This window comes from Balaenoptera borealis (genome assembly GCF_965194805.1).
Source record: "Balaenoptera borealis genome assembly, chromosome: 5".
Taxonomy (NCBI): domain Eukaryota; kingdom Metazoa; phylum Chordata; class Mammalia; order Artiodactyla; family Balaenopteridae; genus Balaenoptera; species Balaenoptera borealis.
Window position 1 is genome coordinate 56,854,335 of NC_138862.1, and position 23,224 is coordinate 56,877,558.

At 38.9% G+C, this 23,224-nt stretch overlaps 1 long non-coding RNA gene across 4 annotated transcripts in view; it reads left to right on the forward strand.

The window, feature by feature from the left end:
• Positions 1–23,224, forward strand: part of LOC309630062 — a 415,145-nt gene that overhangs the window by 18,115 nt on the left and 373,806 nt on the right. The window contains exon 3 of one of the 4 annotated variants that reach the window (XR_014245398.1): positions 5,910–6,572. The exons of the other annotated variants lie outside the window; for them this stretch is intronic. This is a non-coding gene — a long non-coding RNA (uncharacterized lncRNA). Of the gene's footprint in view, positions 1–5,909; positions 6,573–23,224 lie in introns of those variants that run through there. 4 annotated transcript variants of the gene reach the window in all.

A 23,224-nucleotide genomic window follows, 5' to 3' on the forward strand; every position in this document is an offset into this window, starting at 1 on the left:
TGCCTGGGAAGTGCATAACCTCAGGTGGAGGTGAGTTTCAAAACTTAGGTAAGATCCTGAAAGAACTGATAACTCAAGGCTGTTTGCTGACCACAGACCTTGTGCAAATGTTTTCCTCATAGTAGGATCTGAGCAGTGCATCTTCAGGTCTGCCATAGCAGATCCATTGGAAGAGGCAGTCTTTTCCAATAGCTATGGCAGTCATAATAGTCCAGCATGGGGATAGGAGTATGGGCTCTGACTGGCCTGCTTGTTAAGTTTGCCAGTCTCTTACCCAATCACTGTGGTCAAGAGTATGGGCTTTTCCCATTGGCCCAGTTCCCGTAATATGACCACCACTGTGGTCAGGAGAGGAGTGGTTCTTCCATTCAGCATATGGAATCAGTTCACTATAGAAAACCTATCTTTAGTTACCAGACTATAGGGGAAAGAATTTTGGTCAGCCAAACACAACTGAAGTCCACTGTTTGTAGGAGTCAGTAAGAATTGTAGAAGCAGCTGTAAAACATCTACAAAAGTAAGCTAGTATTAAAGTCAAAGGCTCTAGGAAATCCTGGGATCAACATTTGTAGGTCTCTCAGTTCAAACCTGCAGGTGAGAACAGAAATAAGAGAAGCACAGTTTCCTTTTAGCAAGTGCCGAGTCCATAGCAGCGGAAGTGAAAACTATGAACAAACCCCACAAACGTCATCTAAAGGGGGTAGTCTCACTATGTGCTGATGAAAAATAAGCCTTTTGCTTCGCAGGAAACTCCCAGAATTTCATTTTGATGTGTATTGTGTAGAATGATTGTCAGAGTCCATCTAGGAAAGTAGAAACCTGTCCAAGTGTTTAAATTAGTAGTAATATATGCAGGGCATCCATTAAACATGGGATAGAAGGCAGATGGGATGGTGAGTCAACTTAGGTGCGTAGTAGGAGGAAGCCACAACCACCAGTATTAGGGTAGAGCAGTTAGGGGAGGCAGCAGGATTAAAGGGGTCAGAAGGTTGGAGTCACCCAGTTAAACCCCTGCAGACCTGTTTGATGAGAGCTGAAGCCACATAGGAGATGCAGTTAATGCCAGAGACATTACCCAAGTTTGAGTGGGAAGGGGATGGAGAAGTATCCTGGCTTTTCCTTCTACTACCTTTCCAGTTTCCCTGGTGCCTCTGAATAGCATAGCTGAGCCACACCAGCTGATTTTAATCAATAAATGGATACAATGCATCCTGTTGTAATCGGTCCTGCCTCCATGTATTGCAGAGGCTGGAAAGGATGAAGAATGCCCTGGAGGGCAAGGCCCAGGAATGACATTTATAGCCAGGATGAAAACACTATCAGTCTTAGACTAAATGCCTTAAATTTGAGGTGAAGCAAAGAAAAGGTGGTTCAGAGACTGAAATTGATATTCTCTCCTTTCTTAAGTAATTCTTATCCTTCAGAGTCCCCAAGACCAGTAAACTGGTCCTGATAGTTATTTCTCCAGGTCTCTTATTTGTGACAAAATAAGGCTCTTTTCACTTTCCACAAGATTTATAACCTGGAAAACCAGCTATGTATTAGTGTTCTTGACTTCTTTATCTCATAGGGGTTGGGGAATGCAAGCACTGGAACAGTTTAGAAGTACATTATACTAAAAGCAACATTTACAACTGAGGAGGTTTATTGGAAGAGCAACTGCTGGTTTATCTGGAAATGAATCCTACAGCTTAACCTCAGTCATTCCTTAGAAATCACATGTATTTTAATCTATGAAATTGTAACACATAAAAGACCTGATAGAGATAAAGCTCATTAAAGCTGAATTCTGTAAAGGGAGCATTTGACCATTCTTTGCCCATCTAAACGCTAGACACTATTGGCTACTAAGGGTCTACTGGATCTCAGTGTAGCAACATCCAGAGGGTGCTTCAGTTGAAGAAGGGATTTGCTGAGATGGCTTAAAATCATGCTTTATAATGATAATTATATATTGTTTTCTATGTATATTTATCTCCTGGGCAGAGAGCTGGGACATAAGTGGGGTTTTACGTTCTTTCAGAGATTGTGACATGTCACTATCCTTTGTACAATGTCTGAAAACATTTACCTTATTTATTTGTTCCACTTTCATAGTTGTTTATGGTGGGAGTACTAGTCTGGAATATGTTACTCAGTTATGGTAGGTAGTGGATAACCTCATGGAATATTCTGATATATGATAATGTTATTCATTTTCAAAAGTATGTAGGCTCTTGTTATAATTACTTGGATTGTATTCATTTATTTATTCAATCAATTTATAGTTATCAGTCAAAGGCTAGTTATGTGCTACCAACAATACCAAGTACTAAATATAGGGTGAAGAGTGAAAGAGGCGTGATACTTGATTTCATGTGGTCTACATACACTTTAGAACTGACTTGTAATATTAAAAATAAACTTTATATTTTAATGGATTTACTTCTATTTATAGATTAATTTGGGGAAGATATCTTTGCAATATTTCTTCTTACATTCCACAGAGATAATTTCAAATCACCTTTCTGTCCTTGAAAAAGTTTTATAAATTTTGTCTGTCTTTTTTCTTAGATATAGGACTTGCATATGTCTTGTTTAGTTAACCCTAGCTATTTTATGGGATGGGTTTTGTTGCTACTGTCAGTGTGCTATTTTTTTCCCCCATTACACTCTGGTGGTTATTGCTCGTATAAAGGCAAGCTGCTGATCTCTCCATGAAATCCTAATAGTTGTTTCCTTGGGATTTGCCAGGTAGAGCTTACTGCATCTTTATTTCCATGAAATATGCTCTGCAAAGTACTGGTTATTGCCGTGAATTAGTATAGTGTGTGTGTTTATCTAATGTGAGCAGGCTGTATATGCATTTTCTGTGCAGGGATTTGTGTTCAGTGTAGTGTGGCCATAGGAGATTTAAACTTCTCTTGGAAAGATCAGCCACTTCCTGCTTAGAGTCAGGGTTGAAAAATAGAATTCCCATCCATGCAGCATCGTGTCCTACCCTGTGAAATACCAGTAAACATCCTCCTGGCCGTAGTCCCTTAGGACAGGCCTGCTTAACCATGTAAAGCTACATGGTGGTCAGGCTAGATAATTTTCATCTGGCCGTGAGACTATGGGAAGAAGCCACATTTCACCATAAAATATGTATGTTTTTGTATGTCCATCTGCAAACTCATGCTAGCCTTTAATAACATATATTTTAAATTCTGAAATGTTGACATAAATACCATGTCCAACCATCATATTTTTCCAAACATTAATAATAGTATAGTTGAAGTCATCAATAATTGGATGAAACATCATTATTGTATAGTATTCCATCACCTCAAGACACTGTATTTCTTTTTATTTTTAAAATATATTTTTATGTATTACATTCTTTATTTAAGGCTGTTAATGGCACTCAACATCACCCAGATTTTATTTATTTAAACATAGTTTCTAATAGGTTTTGTTGTTGATACTTACTGAATTTCCCTACCTGATAGCATTAAAATAATTTAAAATCAAACTAAGGAAAATACACACACATCATAGGGAGTTTTCATTCTCGAATATATGAACACGTTTTGAAGCTGAATTGGATAAAATGACTTTTCTTATTGTCTGGGTTGTTTTAGAAGATAAGAGAAAAGAGAATGTTGATTGGCTAGTCTAAGTAGTACACTGGCTGTGGTTTAAAAAATACTGTGAAAAACTGATAAAGGATGACTCTTCTTCCTAAGAAAAACGCACATACACAGAGAATTTTATTTTATTTTATTTTTATATTTTTTAAAGTCTTTATTGAACTTGTTACAATATTGCTACTGTTTTTTAAAAAATTAATTAATTAATTAATTAATTAATTTTTGGCTGCTTTTGGTCTTCGTTGTGGTGTGTGGGCTTCTCATTGCGGTGGCTTCTTGTGTTACGGAACACCGGTGCTAGGTGTGTGGACTTCAGTAGTTGTGGCACACGGGCTCAGTAGTTGTGGCTCACGGACTCTAGAGCGCAGGCTCAGTAGTTGTGGCACACGGGCTTAGTTGCTCCGTGGCATGTGGGATCTTCCCAAACCAGGGCTCGAACCCGTGTCCCCTGCATTGGCAGGTGGATTCTTAACCAATGTGCCACCAGGGAAGTCCCACACAGAATTTAACATTCAACTTTGATTTGGTCCAACCTCCTCATTTTGCAGGTAGTTAACAGATACAGGGAGGAAATAAGCCACACGATTACGTAGAGGTAAATTCTGGCTTAGAATGTCTTCTGATCTAGTCTAATGCTTTCATGATGCTATAGAATAGCTAAACGAGAAAGGGGCAAAGGGGAATAAGTAGAAATGAAGTGGACAGACATTAAAGGGATGCAAACAGAAGCAAAGAAATACTTAACAAAGGTATTTGCCTAAGTGAATGACAAAAGAAGTAATATACAAGTGACAATATAACAAATAAAATAATTTTTTTCCTCCTTGAGTATAAGACCTCTTTAGTGCTAATGTTAAAAACAAACAAGAGGCAAGTTCAATCACTAATATAGTTAAAACAAGTAGACTATTAATATATTTACAAAGATAATTGTTAGAGATTAAATGTGCAAGGGGAAAGTTGTCTGTGGCTCTAGAACTTGAAGGTTAATGTATGTGGGTTGGACCATGCCCTGAGTGTGTGTACATATATATTATATACCTATAATAAATAAGTGTTTACTTAGTAAACTAAGTGTTTCCTTATTTATTATATGTATGTAATGTATATATACACACACTCAGGGCATGACTTTCATTAAATTTGTTAATAGCAGTAGCAACTAGGTATTAATAAAGCGTCTCCAGTATGGACTGTATTCTGTTTTGCAACCAATTGGAGGACGGACAGAGTCTCTTTGAAAGATAAGAGTAAAACATCTAAAAGACAAATTTATATGGCAGCAGCTTAATCAAGACAAGATCTGATAAGGCAGATTTACCATGCATAGACACAAAGGAAGGCAAATCTGTTTTCAGCATATCACCCAGCAATATTTGATGTTTGCATGCCAAGGTTAGTACAGAGATCTGATTTCAGCCTAGGATCAAGTTCATGGACAACAGTTGCTCTTTTTCTTTTTTCTTTAATGGTTTTACTCTCACATTACCAGTTACACGGTTCAACTTCTAGAAACACATCAGTTGGTCTTAAGGAAGCCTCATGACTAATGTCTTTAACAAGAACAGGGTTTAAAAAAAATGTGGTACCTAATTCCAGTGTTGTTTATAAGAACACTTCAGCTCTGGGAACAGTTCTTGCTGTTCCAGGCTGGTCATTTGCCCCCAGCGTAATCCTCATCATTTCTGCTGGGAGCAAATTCGTGGCCTGGAACTTGGGGAGGTCAGGTACTGCCAAGTTCAGGTCAGGGCACAATGGGAGCGGGGTGGTTGGGGATGAGGAGTGAGAGCAGTATTCCAGCACACCATACTACTCCCCATGAGGGCTTCCTCCATGTATCTAATTAATGCAGCCTAATTAATAAGAGCTCTTTCCTGGAGTTGCCAGCTATCTGTTGGTCAGAGGAATGCAATAGATTTTAGTTTCTCTTGTTTAATTTTACCTTTTTCATTTACTGTTCTGAGGGACAAAATGGTGTGTCACTGGCTTCTCAAATGGAGTTGAAGTATGTTTGCAAAGATCTTCAATTGACTATACGGTGACTCAGTAGGATTTTATAAATCATAAAACCTTTTAGAAAACAATACAACCAATAAATTTTTATTCAAACCTGCACTGTTTTCAAAACTATGGCTAATAAATGAAAGATAAGGAAGTATGTTTGTTGAGTTATAAAGAAATATAAGGAAAGGTTAATATCTGGAAACTAACATCAAAGAGCTTGTTGACTAGTTAGGGAGAAAAAATTGATTCTCACTCATTCATTCATTTATTTCATCCATTTTCTCACTTATTCAGGTAACAAAGCTCTTTCAAATACTTCCGATGAATTAGGAATCATGTTTTGAAGACGCAATTGTAAATAATGAACAAGTAAGTGGCACAAATTGTAAGAGCTTTTGGAGTTCAAGTTGCGCCTGTGAAAGGGTACATAGAGAATGGGAGAATGAATTTATGAAAGGGAGCATCATTATAATGAATAGCCGTAGTGGATTATATTTTTGTTTGATTTTTTTCTCCTTACTTCCTTGCTCTAGATGAGCCTAGGTAAAGGAGCAGCATAGAGAACTAAGTTAAAAAATGAGTAAGAAGCTTTAAGTCAATCTGCGTCTGCAGTGGAAGAGATGTATCGTCTATAATGGATTTGCTGTACAGAATCTGGTTGACTTTGTGAGAAGATGGAAATAGCAATTGTCACATCTCCACTCCCCTCTCGACTTCTTCTATTTCTTGAATAAAGGGAGCTATTTGTTTATGCTCACCTGCTAGAATTTAACAGCTAAGAATATGCTGGAACATCAGCAGTTTTGCCCTGGCAAAGAGCATTCTGTGAGTGACCCTGCCGACACACTTGTGTTGTCCTGACTGTAGCACAGCTTGCATTTGTCACAGGTGAATGGGCTCAATTAGCAAGAAAGAGAGAGTGTTTCAATCGTTAAAAAAAAAAAAAAGGCAAACAAGGAAGAAAACATTTTCCTCTTTAAGGAGTTCTGAAAGAGAGGTGACATTGTAGCATATAATTTTCTTCTTCTTGGGTTTTACAAAGAAAGCAACTAAAGCAAGAAAACAGCACATTATTTAGCATTGGCAAAGTTATTTGAAACAAAACTGCAGGACAGAATTCTCAAAAGACATTAATAAGGAGTATGGTTTTCCGTGGGTATTAATGTTGTTCTTACACACTCTAAACTTATATGCCTCCCTGTTATGCTTATTAAAATCTCAGGGGAAATATTAGGCATTTGCTATGATCTATATAATGAAGCAGATAACCCCAGTTTTGCTTGAACTTATGCAATTTCCTAAGAGGCATTACTTCCTTCAGCTTATGGGATACTGTTTCGTACAATGAAAAAATTAACTTTTTAGATAGTATCGTGATGGGTTGATTGAAAATCTCAGCCTAGCCACTAACCAGTTAGGTGAGTTATGTGTGCCTTGACTATAGTGATGACTATCAATTCCCGGAGTGCCGTGAACCAAATTAGATAGAACTATGAAAGCAGTGTGAGGGACACCTCAATATTAGGAAAGGGGATAAATTGGCATTTAAAATGAAACTCTGACTATATACTGTCTCAAGAAGAGTTGAGTATTAAACTTAGAATTAAATTATGAAGAGCAAGGAAAATCAGTGTTCTAGAAAGTAGTACAGAGATAGAAAGAAAAGGGAAAAGATCGGAAAAGAAAAACCAAAATGGTGACTGTGGAACCACCTTCCAAGGAGAAGCATCAAGATCTCCTTGCTTCTCTGTAACCTCTAGTTCATTTATCCATTTATTTACTCATTTAATAAACAAGCCTTGATGGAACTCTTCGTAAGTGTCAGGAAACAGAGTAGGTGTTGTTGATACAACAATATGTAAGACATAAACCTGTCTAAAGAAATGTTGATCTAATAGCAGAGATAGATGTTTAAACAAAGAAATACAGACAAGGTTAAGATAGGTTGGGTTCTAAAGGTCAGTAGAAGTACATAAGGAGCAGAAAGAACAGGGTGAATAACTTTGCCTAGATCTAAATGGTGCATAGTGTTGAGCAAGGAACACCTCTTACTGCCTCCAGAGGAGGGATCCCGCTGTGTGGAGGACAGTAAGAGCTTACCAGTGCCCGCCGCCAGGAGCAGCAGCCCCCCGATGTCAACCCACTGCATGGTTTGTGGGTGGTGAGGTGGTAGGAAAGGCCCAGCTCACACAGGCACTGGATGGACGAGCACTGCTCACAAAGAGGAGAGGCAGAGCAAGGGCAGCTTCAGCTGACCCATCCCCCAGGGCCAGCGGGTCTCCCCCCCCCAGGGGGATGGTCTGCATGCACACCTCTGTGCTTCAGGTGGGAGCAGATAGAGCAGTGGGGTTGGCCAGGCCCCATATGACACACACACTTAAGCAGAACAAAGAAGTACACATCAAGCCTGGAATGGGGAAAGATATTTCCAAGCGAAGAGACATGTCCAGCTGTGAAGGCTCATTATCTCTTTGTAAGGAAATGTTCCGGGCCCAAGGCTCCTCTGTGCAAGGGGTGACAAGATGTACATGACTGCCTTTCCCAAGAAGTAGGGAACTTGGGTGGCAGACAAAGTGGAGAAGAGATTTTCGATAAAAGGAACAACGTATCCAAAGTCATAGAAGAATGAAATGGCAGAGCATGTTTGGGGGTCTGTATATGGTAATTATTTGTTTATTTCCCACATATAAAGTACAGAGTTACCTTAAAAATTACTTCAAGAAAAAAGGTCAAGGTAGAAGGACAAGAGCCAATGTGTAAGGCATTTGGTCCTGTATAGTTAATAACATTTAGCTGAATTTTTGGTTATCTGGTAGTCAAAGCAAATGGAGCAATGTAATAAGTTACAGTGTGTCCATTGTCCTCCCAAGAGAAAATTGCAATTTCTTCAGAGGAAAAAACCCTTTGCTTAAGGAAGGAGGAGGGGACATCTCTGTTTTTTGTTTGTTTTGTTTGTTTATTGGTCTGATTACTGATTTATTGCTTCTGTCACTCCATCTGATTGGTGAGAATGTCAATTGTGTGTTCTCACTTCTTCTTACCATAGAGGGTGGGGCATGTGACCCAAACTAATCACATAATTTCTTTCAGGAATTTGATTTTTTTTTCAGGTCATTACATTTCTTTTTTTTTTTTTTTGCATCTTTATTGGAGTATAATTGCTTTACAATGTTGTGTTAGTTTCTGCTGTATAACAAAGTGAATCAGTTATACATATACATATATTCCCATATCCCCTCCCTCTTGTGTCTCCCTCCCACCCTCCCTATCCCACCCCTCTAGGTGGTCACAAAGCACCAAGCTGATCTCCCTGTGCAATGCAGCAGCTTCCCACTAGCTATCTATTTTACATTTGGTAGTGTATATATGTCTCTCTCACTTCATCCCAGCTTCCCCTTCCCCCCCATGCCCTCGAGTCTGTTCTCTACATCTGTTTCTTTATTCCTTCCCTTCCACTAGGTTCATCAGTACTGCTTTTTTAAATTCCATATATATTCATTAGCATATGGTATTTGTTTTTCTCCTTCTGACTTACTTCACTCTGTATGACAGATTCTAGGTCCATCCACCTCACTACAAATAACTCAATTTCGTTCCTTTTTATGGCTGAGTAATATTCCATTGTATATATGTACCACAACTTCTTTATCCATCTGTCTGTCGATGGGCATTTAGGTTGCTTCCATGACCTGGCTATTGTAAATAGTGCTGCAATGAACATTGGGGTGCATGTGTCTTTTTGAATTATGGTTTTCTCAGGGTATATGCCCAGTAGTGGGATTGCTGGGTCATATGGTAATTCTATTTTTAGTTTTTTAAGGTACCTCCATACTGTTCTCCATAGTGGCTGTATCAATTTAAATACCCACCAACAGTGGAAGAGGGTTCCCTTTTCTCCACACCTTCTCCAGCATTTGTTGTTTGTAGATTTTCTGACGATGCCCATTCTAACTGGTGTGAGGTGATACCTCATTGTAGTTTTGATTTGCATTTCTCTAATAATTAGTGATGTTGAGCACCTTTTCATGTGCTTCTTGGCCATCTGTATGTCTTCTTTGGAGAAATGTCTATTTAAGTCTTCTGCTCATTTTTGGATTGGTTTGTTTGTTTTTTTAATGTTGAGATGCATGAGCTGTTTATATATTTGGGAGATTAATCCATTGTCCATTGATTCGTTTGCAAACATTTTCTCCTATTCTGAGCATTGTCTTTTTGTCTTGTTTATGGCTTCCTTTGCTGTGCAAAAGCTTTGAAGTTTCATTAGGTCCCATTTGTTTATTTTTGTTTTTATTTCCATTACTCTAGGAGGTGGATCAAAAAAGATCTTGCTGTGATTTATGTCAAAGAGTGTTCTTCCTATGTTTTCCTCTAAGAGTTTTATAGTGTCCAGTCTTACATTTAGGTCTCGAATCCATTTTGATTTTATTTTTGTGTATGGTGTTAGGGAGTGTTCTAATTTCTTTCTTTTACATGTGGCTGTCCTGTTTTCCCAGCACCACTTATTGAAGAGACTGTCTTTTCTCCATTGTATATCCTTGCCTCCTTTGTCATAGTTTAGTTGACCATAGGTGCGTGGGTTCGTCTCTGGGCTTTCTATCTTGTTCCATTAATCTATGTTTCTGTTTTTGTGCCAGTACCATATTGTCTTGATGACTGTAGCTTTGTAGTATCGTCTGAAGTCAGGGAGTCTGATTCCTCCAGCTCCGTTTTTTTCCCTCAAGACTGCTTTGGCTATTTGGGGTCTTTTGTGTCTCCATACAAATTTTAAGATTTTTTGTTCTAGTTCCGTAAAAAATACCATTGGTAATTTGATAGGGATTGTATTGAATCTGTAGATTGCTTTGGTTAGTATAGTCATTTTCACAATATTGATTCTTCCAATCCAAGAACATGGTATATCTTTCCATCTGTTGGTATCATCTTTAATTTCTTTCATCAGTGTCTTATAGTTTTCTGCATACAGGTCTTCTGTCTCCCTAGGTAGGTTTAATCCTAGGTATTTTATTCTTTTGTTGCAATGGTAAATGGGAGTGTTTCCTTAATTTCTCTTTCAGATTTTTCATCATTAGTGTATAGGAATGCAAGAGATTTCTGTGCATTACTTTTTATCCTGCAACTTTACCAAATTCATTGATTAGCTCTAGTAGTTTTCTGGTAGCATCTTTAGGATTCTCTATGTATAGTATCATGTCATCTGTAAACAGTGAGAGTTTTACTTCTTCTTTTCCAATTTGTATTCCTTTTATTTCTTTTTCTTCTCTGATTGTTGTGGCTAGGACTTCCTAAACTATGTTGAATAATAGAGGTGAGAGTGGACATCCTTGTCTTGTTCCTGATCTTAGAGGAAATGCTTTCAGTTTTTCACCATTGAGAAGGTTTGCTGTGGGTTTGTCGTATATGGCCTTTATTATGTTGAGATAGTTTCTCTCTGTGCCCGCTTTCTGGAGGGTTTTTATCATAAATGGGTGTTGAATTTTGTCAAAAGCTTTTTCTGCATCAATTGAGATGATCATATGGTTTTTATTCTTCAATTTGTTAATATTGTGTATCACATTGATTTGTGTATATTGAGGAATCCTTACATCCCTGGGATAAATCCCACTTGATGATGGTGTATGATCCTTTTAATGTGTTGTTGGATTCTGTTTGCTAGTATTTTGTTGAGGATTTTTGCATCTATATTCATCAGTGATATTGGTCTGTAGTTTTCTTTCTTTGTGACATCTTTGTCTGGTTTTGGTATCAGGGTGATGGTGGCCTCATAGAATGAGTTTGGGAGTGTTCCTTCCTCCGCAATTTTTTGGAAGAGTTTGAGAAGGATGGGTGTTAGCTCTTCTCTAAATGTTTGATAGAATTCACCTGTGAAGCTGTCTGGTCCTGGACTTTTGTTTGTTGGAAAATTTTAAATCACAGTTTCAATTTCATTACCTGGGATTGGTCTGTTCACATTTTCTATTTCTTCCTGGTTCAGTCTTGGAAGGTTATACCTTTCTATGAATTTGTCCATTTCTTCCAGGTTGTCCATTTTATTGGCATAGAGTTGGTTGTAGTAGTCTCTTAGGATGCTTTGTATTTCTGCAGTGTCTGTTGTAACTTCTCCTTTTTCATTTCTAATTTTATTGATTTGAGTCCTCTCCCTCTTTTTCTTTATGAGTCTGTCTAATGGTTCATCAATTTTGTTTATCTTCTCACAGAACCAGCTTTTAGTTTTATTGATCTTTGCTCTTGTTTTCTTTGTTTCTATTTCATTTATTTCTGCTCTGCGTTATGATTTCTTTCTTTCTGCCAACTTTGGGTCTTTTTGGTTCTTCTTTCTCTCGTCCTTTAGGTGTAAGGTTAGATTGTTTATTTGAGATTTTTCTTGTTTCTTGAGGTAGGCTTCTATAGCTATAAACTTCCCTCTTAGAACTGCTTTTGCTGCATCCCATAGGTTTTTGGATCGTCGTGTTTGCATTGTCATTTGTCTCTAGGTATTTTTTTGATTTCCTCTTTGATTTCTTTAGTGATCTCTTGGTCATTTAGTAACGTATTGTTTAGCCTCCATGTGTTTGTGTGTTTTACATTTTTTTCCCTGTAATTCATTTCTAATCTCATGGCGTTGTGGTCAGAAAAGATGCTTGATATGATTTCAGTTTTCTTAAATTTACTGAGGCTTGATTTGTGACCCAAGATATGATCTATCCTGTAGAATGTTCCATGCGCACTTGAGAAGAACGTGTAATCTGCTGTTTTTGGATGGAATGTCCTATATCAATTAAATCTATCTGGTCTATTGTGTCATTTAAAGCTTCTACTTCCTTATTTATTTTCATTTTTGGTGATCTGTCCATTGGTGTAAGTGAGGTGTTAAGTCCCCCACTATTATTGTGTTACTGTTTATTTCCTCTTTTATAGCTGTTAGCACTTGTCTTATGTATTGAGGTGCTCCTATGTTGGGTGCATATATATTTATAATTGTTATATCTTCTTCTTGGACTGATCCCTCGATCATTATGTAGTGTCCTTCCTTGTTTCTTGTAATATTCTTTTCTTTAAAGTCTATTTTATCTGATATGAGTGTTGCTACTCCAGCTTTCTTTTGATTTCCATTTGCATGGAATATCTTTTTGCATCTCCTCACTTTCAGTCTGTATGTGTCCCTAGGTCTGAAGTGGGTCTCTTGTAGACAGCATATATATGGGTCTTGTTTTTGTATCCATTCAAGGAGCCTGTGTCTTTTGGTTGGAGCATTTAATCCATTCACGTTTAAGGTAATTATCAATATGTATGTTCCTATGACCCTTTTTTAAATTGTTTTGGGTTTGTTTTTGTAGGTCCTTTTCTTCTCTTGTGTTTCCTACTTAGAGAAGTTCCTTTAGCATTTGTTGTAGAGCTGGTTTGGTGGTGCTGAATTCTCTTAGCTTTTGCTTGTCTGTAAAGCTTTTGATTTCTCCATCTAATCTGAATGAGATCCATGCTGGGTAGAGTAATCTTGGTTGTAGGTTCTTCCCTTTCATCACTTTAAGTATATCATGCCACTCCCTTCTGGCTTGTAGAGTTTCTGCTGAGAAATCAGCTGTTAACCTTATGGGAGTTCCCTTGTGTGTTATTTGTCGTTTTTCCCTTGTTGCTTTCAATAATTTTTCTTTGTCCTTAATTTTTGCCAGGTTGATTACTATGTGTCTCGGCGTGTTTCTCCTTGGGTTTATCCTGTAATGGACTCTCTGTTCTTCCTGGACTTGGGTGGCTGTTTCCTTTCCCATGTTATGGAAGTTTTTGACTGTAATCTCTTCAGATATTTTCTCTGGTCCTTTCTCTCTCTCTTCTCCTTTTGGGATCCCTATAATGCGAATGTTGTTGCATTTAATGCTGTCCCAGAGGTCTCTAGGGCTGTCTTCATTTCTTTTCATTCTTTTTTCTTTATTGTGTTCCATAGCAGTGAATTCCACCATTCTGTCTTCCAGGTCACTTATCCGTTCTTTTGCCTCAGTTATTCTGCTATTGATTCCTTCTAGTGTAGTTTTCATTTCAGTTATTGTATTGTTCCTCTCTGCTTGTTTGTTCTTTAATTCTTCTAGGTCTTTGTTAAACATTTCTTGCATCTTCTCGATCTTTGCCTCGGTTCTTTTTCCGAGGTCCTGGATCATCTTCACTATCATTATTCTGAATTCTTTTTGTGGAAGGTTGCCTATCTCTACTTCATTTAGTTGTTTTTCTTTGGTTTTATCTTGTTCCTTCATCTGGTACATATCCCTCTGCCTTTTCATCTTGTGTGTCTTTCTGTGAATGTGGTTTTTGTTCCACAGGCTGAAGGATTGTAGTCCTTCTTGCTTCTGCTATCTGCCTTCTGGTGGATGAGGCTATCTAAGAGGCTTGTGTAAGTTTCCTGATGGGAGGGACTGGTGGTGGGTAGAGCTGACTGTTGCTCTGGTGGGCAGAGCTCAGTAAAACTTTAATCTGCTTGACTGCTGATGGGTGGGGCTGGGTTCCCTCCCTGTTGGTTGTTTGGCCTGCGGCATCCCAACACTGGAAACTTCCTGGGCTCTTTGGTGGGGCTAATGACAGACTATGGGAGGGCTCACACCAAGGAGTACTTTCCAAAACTTCTGCTGCCAGTGTCCTTGTCCACACGGTGAGCCACAGCTACCCCCTGCCTCTGCAGGAGACCCTCCAACACTAGCAGGTGTGTCTGGTTCAGTCTTCCCTGGCGTCACTGCTCCTTCCCCTGGGTCCCGATGCACACACTACTTTGTGTGTGCCCTCCAAGAGTGGAGTCTCTGTTTCTCCCAGTCCTGTCGAAGTCCTGCCATCAAATCCCACTAGCCTTCAAAGTCTGATTCTCTAGGAACTCCTCCTCCCATTACTGGACCTCCAGGTTGGGAAGCCTGACGTGGAGCTCAGAACCTTCAGTCCAGTGGGTGGACTTCTGTGGTATAAGTGTTCTCCAGTCTGTGAGTCACCCACCCAGCAGTTATGGGATTTGATTTTATTGTGATTGCACGCCTCCTGCCATCTCATTGTGGCTTCTCCTTTTTCTTTCAATGTGGGTATCTTTTTTGGTGAGTTCCAGTGTCTTCCTGTCAATGATTGTCCAGCAGGTAGTTGTGTTTCTGCTGTTCTCATAAGAGGGAGTGAGAGCGCATCCTTCTACTCCGCCATCTTGGTTCAGGGCCCTGTTTGTTACCTTTTTGTTGATGGCCATTCTGACGGGTCTGAGATCGTACCGCATTGTGGTTTTGATTTGCATTTCTGTGATGGTGAGTGATATTGAGCATCTTTTCATGTGTCTTTTGGCCATCTGTATGTCTTCTTTGAAAAAATATCTGTTTGGGATCTCTGCTCATTATTTAATTGGGTTGTTTGTTTTTTTAGATGTTGAGTTGCATAATTTCTTTGTATATTTGGATATTAACCCCTTATCAGATATATTGTTTGCAAATATCTTTTCCCGTTCAGTAGGCTGCTTTTTTGTTCTGTTGATAGTTTCCTTCCTGGTTCCAAAGCTTTTTAGTTTGATGTAGTCTCATTTTTTCCCAGAAGAGATGTATTTTATTTTTTTAATTTAATTTTCATTGGAGTATTGTTGATTTACAATGTTGTGTTAGTTTCTGCTGTACAGCAAAGTAAATCAGTTATACATATACATATATCCACTGTTTTTTAGATTCTTTTCCCGTATAGGTCATTACAGAGTATTGAGTAGAGTTCCCTGTGCTATATTAGTTATCTATTTTATGTATGGTAGTGTGTATATGTCAATCCCAATCTCCCAATTTATCCCTCTTCCTTTTTTCTCCCTTGGTAACCATAATTTGTTTTCTACATCTGTGACTCTATTTCTGTTTTGTAGACAAGTTCATTTGTAGCCTTTTTTAAGATTCCACATGTAAGCGATATCATATGATATTTGTCTTTCTCTGTCTGACTTACTTCACTTAGTACGATAATCTCTAGGTCCATCCATGTTGCTGCAAATGGCATTATTTCGTTCTTTTTTATGGCTGAGTAACATTCCATTGTATATATGTACCACATCTTCTTTTTGCTTTTGTTTCCCCTGCCTGAGGAAACAGGCCTGCTGGTGAGTGGCACTAGGTCCCTGCACTAATAGGCTAGAAGGAGGACTCCAAAATAGTGCTCTTGTGTCCTCTTGGTCCAGTGTCCTCCTGGTAGATGGAGCTCCCCCAAATGGCTGCCACCAGTGTTTATATTCCCTGGGGAAGTCCCAGTTGCCTCCTACCTTTCCAGGAGGCTCTTCAGGATCAGCAAGTGGGTCTGACCCAGGCTCCTCTCAAATTATTGCCTCTGTGCTGGGATTCTGAGTATGTGATTTTGCAGTCCCCCTTTAAGAGCAAAGCGTCTGTTTCCTACAACCCTCCAGCTGTCCAGAAAGCAAGCCGTACTGGCCTTCAAAGCCGACGTTCTGGGGACTGTATTCTTGGTGCAGGATCTCCGGGCTGGGGAGTCCATTGTGGGGCTCAGACCCATTGCTTCTTGGGGAGGACCTCTATAATTGTGTTTATTGTCCCATTTGTGGGCCGCCTACTGGGGGTGTGGGTCTTGACTATACTATACTGTGTCCGCCTAATGGTCTCATTGTGGCTTCTTCTTTATATTTTTAGTCGTGGAAAGTCTTTTCTGCTAGTTTTCAGGTTGTTTTCATAGAGATTTGCTCTATAAATAGTTGCAATTTTGGTGTGCCCATGGGAGGAGGTGAGCTCAGGGTCTTCCTATTTCACCATCCTGGCCACACCTCTCATACTAACTTTCATATAAAAATTATCTTGGGGGATATATATATTGACCTATAAACTGCTTTTTGATTATTGTTATATGGATATATTATGATGTGATAGAGGTATAGAACAACACATACTTGATATATGGAAAGATACATTTTCTTTATCACCATCATAAGCTAACCATGGCAAATCTGATCCAACTAAACAAAGGGCAGTTATCAAGCAAAGAAACAATCACAATTTTTGTTTAATATAAAGCTTACTCCCCAATAATAAAATTGTTTCACCTAATTTATTTATAAATCACAGGCAGAGTAGAGGAATATCATTTATGCATATGATCTCTCACTTCTGAGGATCAATGGAAAGACAAGGGACATAATCATTCAGATACTAAACACATTTTGTCTCCTCACAGGTATAAAATTCTGGCCAAGAACTGCAAAGCCTTTAATAATGACTCCCAAAGATGACTCCTATATAACAAATATCTAGGATCCTTGGAATTTCAGTAAGAGTCTAATAAAAAGTGAAGTCATGAACTTTGGACCTTTATGATGTATAGAGATATCTAGACTTTAAGTGTACAGCCTTTGGGGAAGAGTATTATAGGATTGAAGCTGTCAGAAGAGATCAAGCACTGCCTGATGAACATAAAAAGCTCTGCTAAAGCTTACACAGGTTAAGTATCTAGGAACAGTATACTCTTCCATAATAACTTGAGCCAAAAATAGTTAGCAGAAGTAGATAATATAATGAAGTTAAATGTAAAGTAAAATTGGCTTATAGCAACTAGACCTTTTTCATTATCACCAAGTATTTTTTGAGTAGCTGCTTGAATAAGGTACATGGGTTGCAAATAATGAAATTGCACTCTTCCCTTCTCTAGGTGATGAGACAATCCAGTTAGGCTTCCAACATCCTGCAGTATATCAACAAAAATAATAAAGGCCCATACTAAAGGTCAGAAGAAAACAATCCTATAACTTGTTGAGGGGGCAAACCAAAAATCAGACTCTGGCATTTATACCTATTTTTCTCTTTTCTGTTCTCTGGAAAGAAAAACACCACCATTTTCTGAGGAACTCATACTTCTCCACACATTAGGTTTAAGGTGGGACTGGTATTCAGTGATTTCTCCCTTTCTCATCACCCTCAAAATCATAGGAGAGTGAATTTAACCCAGTTTTTTATCTGATCACAGTGACTGAGCTAGTTAGAATCCTTTCTAAGCCAGGTAGAGTCTTCCTGGGATTTTATATGTAAAAGTTGGGTGAAAGAAATGTCTCTTCCTCTGAGTCATAATCTAGGATGATATAATGTTGGAGTTACTTCTGGGCATACACCACCCATCTGTTCTCATGTTGGAAGCCATCTGAAGTAGGAGAAAATAGTCAAAACCCAGAGAGCAGCCAGGATGAGAGAGTGAAAGATCAGAGAGCATGATTTAAGTCCTTGGACTCATGTTGTCCTTCCTGGTTATATTATACCTCTCCCACTCCCTCTCCTTTTTTTCATGAACTAGTTTGGGTTGAGTCGTGACTAACATATAGGCAGTGATCCATTAATTGTTTAATTGCAATTTTGATGAGTAATGCAGAAGTTAAAAGTGATAGCATACAATGATTTGATATTGTGCACGATCCTATATAAGCTACATGCAAGTTTCCCGAAAAAAGAAACTGTTTGAGAGGGGGATTTTTAAAATGCCTATTTTAAGTGCTTCATTATATAAATGGGTAAAGTTATGGACACCAGTGTATCTCCTATCGTCAAACAGCAAGTCAGTAGAAGACCTGAAATCCAAATCTGCTTGTAGTTCAATAACCTTTTTCCTGCATTGCTGTGCCAGTGATGAATTTCAACATTGTCTAAGAAACTGTATTGGAATTGCAACCTTCAGTTATGTCTAGACCAAATTATAACAATAAATTCAGTATTTAGATTACTGAAGGGCAGAAACAGATAAAGTCTTCTTTAGTGGACTTGTCTCTTAAATATAGGTCAACAGGAAAGTAAAGGAAAAGTTGTTTGATGGAAAGAATACCTGGGATTTAAATATTTGTTAGTTGCAAAAAAAAAAAATGACATTCACTTTTTCTGATGTTCAGCTCATCATTAGTCCTATTGTTTCTATTAAAAGCTGTGATGACAAATAGACAATATTATGCATAGAATGTTCTGCCAGTTTTTGGGTTGCTGAACCTCAGTGTCATTCAGTCAGTCAAATTAAGGGAGAGGGGGAGTCCCTTAATGAGGATGAGCCGGTATAATGTACTTATTAAAGTAATTTGAAAACTCACAGTTTGATTCTCTGGAGATAGCTGGTTGAAAACTTGAGAGATGTAACATAAAAATTGATCATAGACAGTGATTAAAATACTTGCACAGCAAACACTAAAAATGTTATGAAACAGATTTTAATCACCACGGAGTGGTGCTCAGTTAGAATGGATTTTTATCAAGTAGTCAAATACCTCCTAATATAAATGGGGATAATGAACAGGACCTCAATATTCTTTGTCAGATTGATTATTGAAATAATAGACTTAGGAATCAGCTGGGAAAGAGCATAACTTTCTCTTAATACCATCATGGCCTTTTCTTCTAAATGAATGGTCACCAGCCTCTCCTACCCCAGCCCTAACGTAGGCGGGAATAAACTGCCCAAGTGTGACATGAGCGAGGATGGCAGGCATAGGTAGCTGGAGTAAGAACATAAGTGCTGAATCCAGAATTTCCACCCCCACTGTCACCAGTGCCTCCTGGGCTATAGCCACGTAGAAGAGAACAGAACATGCACAGGGAAGAAACTTCTTTATTCTCTCTGCATTAGATAAGAGGCAAATAGATATGAATTATGTTTTTTTAAAAAAAGCCTTAAATAAAAGGAGTCTGGGTGGAATATAGGAGAGAGAGAGGCACGTTGGGAGAGGTTTAGTAGCTGAAAGGAATTTTACCCATTGGAAACATGGAATTCATTCTTGATGCCTGTCTGATTATCTCCTACATTTAATTCATAATTAAGTCCTATTTTCTCTCTCTCTCTCTCTCTTTTTTTTTGGCTGCACCACGTGGCTTGTGGGATCTTAGTTCCCCGACCAGGGATTGAACCCTGGGCCCTCAGCAGTGAAAGTGCCGAGTCCTAATCACTGGACCACGAGGGAATCCCCTATTTTCTCTTAAACTTCTTAAATCTGTCCATTTCTTTTAAATACATCTGCAATCACCCGATCTATTCCACCAGGCCACCATCTGTCTTGCCTGGACAGCTACTGAAGCCTCTTGACTCTTTTTCCTGTTTCCACTCCTGTTGCCCTACAATCAGTGGTATGTGTTACAGCTGCCTTGTTCAGGCTCTCAAGAGCCAGTCGTGTACATCACTTTCCAATTCCACATTTAGTGATACATTGGCAGCTTAAAATTGACCATAGTGGGAATATTCACACAAAGAAATTGGAATATGCTATAAATCAGGACTTCTATTTATTATTTTTTATTTTTTTGGCTGCATTGGGTCTTCATTGCTACGTGCGGGCTTTCTCTAGTTGTGGCCAGCGGGGGCTACTCTTCGTCATGGTGTGCGTGCTTCTCATTGTGGTGGCTTCTCTTGGTGCAGAGCATGGGCTCTAGGTACGCAGGCTTCAGTAGTTGCAGCACGTGGGCTCAGTAGTTGCGGCACGCGGGCCCTAGAGGGTGCGGGCTTCAGTAGTTGTGGCACGTAGGCTCAGTAGTTGTGGTGCACGGGCTCAGTAGTTGTGGCTCGCGGGCTCTAGAGTGCAGGCTCAGTAGTTGTGGCATGTGGGCTTAGTTGCTCCGCGGCATGTGGGATCTTCCTGGACCAGGGCTCAAACCTGTGTCCCCTCCATTGGCAGGCAGATTCTTAACCACTGCATCACCGGGGAAGTCCAGGACTTTTAAATATATATTTTCCAGCCAGCTAGTTGAAACATTTACTGGCAGACTGCTGCCTACAATTAGGCATATTCTCCTATATAGCTGCAAAATGATATTTTAAAAACATAAATTATATCATGTCTGTCATCCTCCTGCTTTAAAGTCTGTAGTGACATCCTATAAAATACAAATTACTTACTGGATTCTCTAGACCCTAAGATATTCTGACCTCTGCCTAACCTGTACGCCTGTTTTCTTCAATAACCCATCTCACTCCAGTCCAGCAACCCTTGTCTGCTTTCTGTCCCTCCAGCCTACCAAGTCCATGGTCTTTGCATGGTAGGGCTGCTCTTCTCCTGGATCTTTGCATAACTGAATCATTCTCATTCAGGTCTCAGGATAAAACTTACCTCCTCAGAGAGGACTTCCATGACCATCCACTCTTCATATTATATTGTCTTCTTTTCTTCATAATACTTATATGAAATGTTATGTATTTTTCTATCTCCCCTATTATATAAACAAGGGTCATGCTTTTTAGATCCTTTGCTGTATTCCCAGTGCCTAAAAAATGCCTGGTTCAAAGTAGCAATTCAACACATTTATTGAATTAATTATTAATTGGATGGATGTATGTAATTCACAACTGCACAACATAGTGTCTGACATAACTGTATGTTTGAATAAATGAATGAGTGAATCATTAAATATATTAAGTTAAGAACTAATGATTGAAGTCTTATTTGAATCTCATCCCATTCTCTACTTATATATCTATCAAACCCTAAAGAGGAGAAACCATGCCCAGTGATAATAGTGAGACACTTACGCTCTGAAGCTCAGGAAATACCTCTCAGTTTCCTGGAGGAAAATCTAAAGATAGCCCAGAGCTTTAATCTCATGTTATTGATTCTGCAGACTTGTAAGTTGTAGAGGCTGAAATGATCTATGCCTGAAGTTTAGATTGTTTTGTTCCCTAAAACATGATTTTTTAAGAACTCTCTTTCAATTTTGATTTAAGAAATGAGATCTCAAAAAAAAAAACCCTTTTTACAGAGTATATATTTATTATAAGCATTTAGAATCTCTATAAGATTTCCTGACATTCATGCCATTTTGATTGCTTCTAATGAGTTTGACAAAAACTAAAAATGAGAATCACAGTAAGTTTTGAAATATATATGCACGATCCTATAAGCCATCCAGATATACAGAGGTTACACCAGCATCTGGGCGTATGGCTCTCTCCCCCCACTCTAGGGTACATCCCATATGTTGGCCACTTCTGAGCCTGGAGTGCTCACCCTCTCATGCACTGCTTACTCACTGTTCCTCTGTTAGGAGGGTGCCCTTCTGACCTGCAACTTTAGCCGGGCTCACTCTCCACTGCCACCTGCCACCTTCACATTGAAGAAAGTAAACTCCACACCCTCAGGGTACTTGCTACTCCTCTTTCTCAGAGACCAAGAATGGTGCCACTTCACTTCCACTAATTTTAATATGGAAAGCCTTTGGCGATGAGACCTCTGGAGGCTACCACAGAGTTGGTCATAGTTACTAGTACCGTTTTCATTATTTAGAAATCACAAAATAGAAGAGGAAACATCTTCTTTAGAACAGATGGGCATTCTAGTATTAGTTTAAAGGTCTGCAGAAATTACTAAAATTTTGCAGGCTTTTCTGAAATTTTTCCAGTGATATAGATCAACTTTTGTAATTGGGATACAGACCAGAGTTAGCAAGACATTGGCATATAAGGCATCTTTCTTTGTATATCTGATCACTTATTTCTCCCCAGTCCTATGCCTTTGAAATGAAAGTCATGACAAGAGACGTCAACTTCTTAATCTCTAAAAGTTGGTGCTCAATACTAAGTGCTCATGCATACAGACATTGCCTATCAGGGAAGCTAGAATATCGGTTTCAAGATTTTTGAAGTTCAGTTATCTGTGATACTCTTTTCCTGTATTTTTGTGATTAAAGGTAGCAGTAATAGTAAGTGCTTAGATAGTATTTACTATAATGCCAGTCCATTGTTTTAAGTGCTTTGCATGGATTTATTTTATCCTCCCAATAACTCTGTGAGGTAGGTACTATTATTGTTCGTATTTGCAAGTGGGAAACCCAAGAACCGCAGAATTAAAGTAGCTTGCCCTAAGTCACACAGCTAGGAGATGGGGTAGCTGGAATTTGAACCTCGACAGTAGGGATTCAGAGCCACTGCTCCCCTGTTAATCTCTATGCAATCTTGCCTCTTAAAAATTGTCCATGGTGCCTAGTGAAAAATAGAGCGGAAAATTGCAGACTCTTATACTTCCGCACTTTTGTAACCTGGATATAAGGGAGGTTGCTTGTACTCTTAGGAATCAAGAACACAGTGGAAAAAGCATTTGACTGAGAATAAAAGGACCAGGATTCTACTCTTGATGTTTTTACTAACTTACCTTCTGACCTGTATAATCAGCGAGTAAGTAGGTAATCTGTGAAGTGATACGCTTGGACTAGAGCTGCAGCGTTCAAACTCTGCTCCTATCCACTTTTGGGATTCTGCAGAGGGGTAGCTGGGCTGGCTTTGGGGTAGGGGAGTGCCAAGGATGCAGAGTTCCTTCTGGGCACTGAGAAGTGTTTCTTCCTTTTGCCTTCTGCCATTTTTTACCTTGTTGAATTGGTTCAAAATAGGTCTTGAAGAAGGCAGGATTCAACTTTGAAGCCACTTCCTTGCTATCCCTTCTAGCAGTCTTGCCTTACCTTCCTGTGTCTATTATTTAATCTGATGATTTTATCACCTTCCAGAGAGAGTTAAGGGTGAGAGTTAAGGGTTAAGGGTGGCTTCAAAATAACATGCCTTTCCATTGACTTTTGGAAGGAGGCAGTGTTCTTATTTTCTTTGACTCTAATGATGAAATTTTAAGCCAAATGGCATGGGAAGGTATTTTCAAAGCAGGCAAGAGGTGCCTTCCAAATTATAGCACATAAATGGCCAATTATTCA